Below are 5,186 nucleotides of genomic sequence, written 5' to 3'. Positions count from 1 at the left end.
CCTCAGCTGGTTGCAGTACCCTTTCAAGTGGGCGATAGGGTCGCCGTGTCCATCGTATGTCTCGAATTTTGGGGTCTTGAACCCTCGTGAAAAATAGATGTGAGGGAACATGCATAGATCACTGAATGAAACACTTTTGGGACCACCTAGTCCTTGTATATTCTTTATATTTTGTTCAAGACTTTTCACTTTCCTGGTCATCTCATCTAGCTCAACCGTCGTGGCAGGCTTTTCATTTTCCATTGGTGACTCGTACTGAGGAGTCTGATTGTATGGAGCTGAGACCCTGAAAGCCATGTTTGGAGAATAGTTTTGGCCATCATAAGCATGAGATGGTGGCTCATTATTTGGACTCGTCATAGGAGGTGGTGGCAGAATTGTATATACCGGTGCGCCAGACATGACGAGAGGGTTATTCTTGACCGGTGCAACTAGAGGTCGAATATTAGAGGTACCGTGGGCAGCATGAAGGCTGTAGTTTTGCACATACCCTGGTGGTAGAATGTGATCGCTCGTTGCATAGAGCGGTGGTTGAGTAGCCTATGGTATGGTGGAAGTTCCCTCTGAGGGTCCCTGGGGTGGAGGTCGACCGGAAACCCAAGCTTGATATACATCTGACAGTTGCTGTCTCAATTTTCTTATTTCCTCCGACTCTTGCTAAACTGACTGACCCTGCGGATTGTCACTGACCAACTTGATTTCATCACTGTTATCCATTACCACCGATCCCTTAGATCTTGTGAAGTAATGATGTGTTGCCAGTTTCACCACAAACCAACCACCTTAAGCTTAATATATAAGAGGCAACAAATGTGTTAGGGTTAAGCATTTTATAGATAGGAATCACACGTAGATATGTTATGCTCCTAAAATATCACCATTTCTAACATGCTTTTGGAAGGCTTCATCATTCCGGCTTATCAGTTTGTTGCTTATTGACACTGTAATTTCCTTCTTTTTTTTTCAGTCATCTTATTTTGATCCCTCACTTTAGAGTCACTGAAAAATATTTGATCAAACCTTTTATGGGTTGCCTACGTATCATGTCACCGCATGAATCAGATCATTATGTAGTTCAGGTACGTGACCATTTTTTTTACAAAACAAACATCTTTTTGGTTCATTTTCGAATTTTTCTAAACAAAATCTTTTTCATTGATTTTCAATATATACATATACATATACATATATATATATACATATACATATATATATATTGATACAAGACCAGAACTGACTCAAACAGACTTTTTAGGATAAAAGACAAAACAACAAGACTCAAAATACCAAAAGACTCTTATAGACTCAAAAACAACAAAATAATAATGAAAAAGGACTGATAACTAAAAGAAGACTTTGATCTCTGCAGTAAAATCCACTAGCATCACTGTAATCAAGGCGCTTGTTCCTGCGGCTGACCCCCAACATTGTGATATATCCTCTCCAAGTCTACAGATATATGACGAGCAACGTTCAATGATACTTTTGCAAACCGCTCAGCCGTCATTCCCTGGCAACTCCTGCATGCTCTTGAGGTATATGTGGCTACCTCAAGGATCTTTCCCTTAATGTATTCTTGAGCCACATGCAACTCTTGATTTTACTGACCACGCATCTTAGCTAGATCCAGTGCATCATGCTCGGGGTGCAAGGCCATATCTCTTTGGCACCGAACTTCTAGCGACTCCATTTCTAATCGATTGATCACCGTTTGGTAGTGGTGTCTTTCTATTTTAAACTCACCGATCTGGCGCTCCTTACATGATTCAATTCCCTCTAACGGATCCCTTAAATGTTTGATTAGTGGAGCGTAACTCATGCTCTCATGATCACGGACTACCCTGAACTAGGCTTTTCTCTCTTTTTATTGCTGAGTTGTTGTGACTATGTTCTTCTTTCGAATTTGGGCTTTGAGTGCTTGCTTCTCTCGTGCCCGCTGAGCTTTCTCTTTCTCAAAAGAATCATACAACAGATACCTATCTACTTTAACGATGCCGAGCTCTTCTTGTAGTGCTCCAAAGTCAGATTCATAAACCCTTTTCATCTCTTCCACAGCCAGCCCAACTCTGTTTCGACTCTCAGCCTCCAACTCTATGGTTCTCTTCACGACTGTCCCTAGTCTATCTGCGAGAGCATCTTAATTATAGAACCACTCAAGATAAGAAGGATTCATCTCACCCCGTTCTCGATTTGCCACCATGGTGCCACACTCGAGTATGTTAGTGCCATTAAAAACACGTTGAGCATAAGCTTCACGAATGGGATCCTTTGATATTGCTTCCCAAATAACGTTTTCCATAGTCTCTACCGGGGGCACTATTTGTTTGTGACCCAAATGACATAGAACCCTCATGGGAGCATATGGGTGATAACCTCCAAGCCCAATCAAGATCAGAAACAGATGGCAAGATGACTTATAGATGACATATTTTGCGGTGAACCAAGGATAATTCCATGTAATCTTATCATCTGTTAAGGAGTGAAGATACTCCCTCCAATCTTGGACACTTTCTGGAAAACTGTGAATCTCGAGCTCACCCTTTAATCTAGCATTATACTAGCAAACATGATTACCCCAACAAGTATGGTGGCCTACGTGATAAGGACGACAGAAAAGATGATCCATGAACCATATCTAGAGCAGGAGGTTGCAACCTTCAAATAAACCTTTTCCTTCCCAGCACCTGGTCAAGGAACGAAAGGTATCTGCTAACACCATTGGAATAATGGAGGAATTATTTCTTTTAATCATAGCTGTGACTATCCTAGATAACCGAATGTTGATCTTCTAATCCTCTCTTGGGAAGACCATGCACCCCAAGAAAGCTACAATGAATGTTTTCCGTCCATGGCCTAGCCATGTGTGTTGGTTGTATTTGTTAATCAGCTTATTCCATATTCTGAGAACCCCCCTTCATGCTCGTACCTGTCATACAAAAAATCTAGGTGGACCTGCCCTTGCACCACATGTGCTATCTCGGTGTGGCTAATCTACATCTACTCAAGGAACTTGGTAGCAGTAACTCCCCTGTGAGCCAAAAGTCACTTTGTTCGACTATTATGCCCCAGATCTGTTTATTCAGCGAATTCCTCCAAGATAGGAGTTATTTCAAACCCATTGATACGAAACACATTATTCTTCGGGTCCCCGAAATAAACCAAAGCCTCGACAAGTTCTCGTTTGGGCTCAATATCCATAATGTTTACCAAGTTTTTCAAATAATCTTTGATTTTTCTTTGCTCAAACCCATCCATGTTGTTCCACCATCGCTTCAATAAATTGGGCACTTTGTCGATAATCTTAAACGGTGAGTGATCTTCATCTCTTGGCCTCTTGTCAGGTCTCCCACTAACTGAATCTATATCGTACATATATAAATAAAATTATGAGGTCATGTCCTAATCTAAACTCAAAGAAATGACACCAAGCAGACTTTTGGATAAGACAATGGACAAACTTCTTATGGGAGGAGGCTAGATTCTAGAAGGATTACTCATGTATCTCGCCGAGGAAACAAAAATGGCCGGACAAAGGACAAAATGATAAAAAGTGATGAATAGGACAAGATGATTATTTTTATTAAAATGGCTCTTGAGTACTTCCAAGAAAGTACTAAGGCAGTCCGGATAAAAACAATTGAACATATGGATAAGCGGGTTAAAAATAAATAAAGCTTATTTTTTTACGAAAATACCCATTTCAAAAAAAAAATTGTAAGGTTGACTTGGCAAAAATGACCGATAACAAAGGACGGCATGACAAAAATAAAATGACTATTTTTACAAAAATAGCCCTTCGATACTTCCGAGGGAGGTTAAAAGGATGTCCCGACAAAAACGGATAAAAATAAAGACGAAATGGTAAAAGATGTCAAGAAGGAGCAAAGTAATCATTTTGTATGGAAATAGCCCTTCGGCGCTTCCTATAAAGGTTTTAAGGCTATTTCATCAGAAATGGTTCAATATTGGGGAAGATGGTAAAATATTAGCTAAATTTAAGAAAACAGCCATTTGGCGGTTCCGAAGAAGGTGTTGAGGTTGTAAAAAAGACATAATCAGATGCAAAGACAAAAACAATAAAAAAAACAAAAAGCAATAAAACTATTTTATTATTATTATTATTTTAAATTAAAAAAATATTGAAACATATTATGGACATACTGATTTCGAAAACTCTTGCCAAAAATGGGGACCGAACCCGTTGAAGGTTGCCTACGTACCCCACTAGAATTGTGAAAATCGATCCTGCGTAGTTCGAACCAAGACTAGACCATGTTTATTTTATTTTTTTATTTAGTAAAATCGAATTATCTATACAAAACCGGGGGAATGATTTTTTATTTTATTTTGCTCAACTAATTTTCTAAAGTCTGTCAACAAATGCAAGCAAGCCTTCCAAATGATGCAACAAGTAGCACATAAGTGAACATGATGGTCTCAAAAAGCATACCTGTCTTATACGGACCCGGCCCTTGTGCCGACCTTCGCTAAGTCAGATGCACATGATGCAACAAAACGATCCTACTAGGGATAACCATGCATGTGGCTTGTTCTTCTAGGTTTTTTTAAAAATTCTAGGGGATGAGGTGTATCTAGACTAGCCATAAAACGAGCAGACAACTCGAGTTGGGAAGGGGTAGCGTATCGGGAGCAATACTTCTCCGGCTTAACTACTGGACCCTCCCCGTTCTTAAATATGGGTGACTAATAATCCTTCACCGGGAGACCAGGCCCACCAGCTTTATCTCAAAACAGAATACGACGCATATCCGCGATTCCTGAGGTTGTATTCAGAAGACTCAGAGGGGGTATGCAAGAAGACAATTTATAATACAGTTCAACAATATCAAAGCGGTAAAGAGCAAGCAAGTAGCGCATTAGGCCCAAATAGATCATAGTTATGTACAAATTAATGAAGCCAAATAAAGTCAATGTACAAGCTCGAATTCTTGTGTCCCCAACAGAGTCGCCAGAGCTGTCACACCCATTTTTTTCACCCCCCCCCCCCAAAATAATATATGTTATGGACTGTGGGTTAAAGAGTTTTTCCAATTAAAGTGACAATTTTGAAATAGGGATTATTTTTGTTATTCAGGGTCACCACTTGAAATTGATTTTTGGTGTTTCAAGTCACCTTTTATTTGAATCCCTAGTCCAAAGGAAGGTTTGAATCTTTTATTATTGTT

Source organism: Nicotiana sylvestris, chromosome 12 (assembly GCF_000393655.2).
Source record: "Nicotiana sylvestris chromosome 12, ASM39365v2, whole genome shotgun sequence".
NCBI lineage: Eukaryota > Viridiplantae > Streptophyta > Magnoliopsida > Solanales > Solanaceae > Nicotiana > Nicotiana sylvestris.
Note: the sequence above shows the minus strand (reverse complement) of the source record.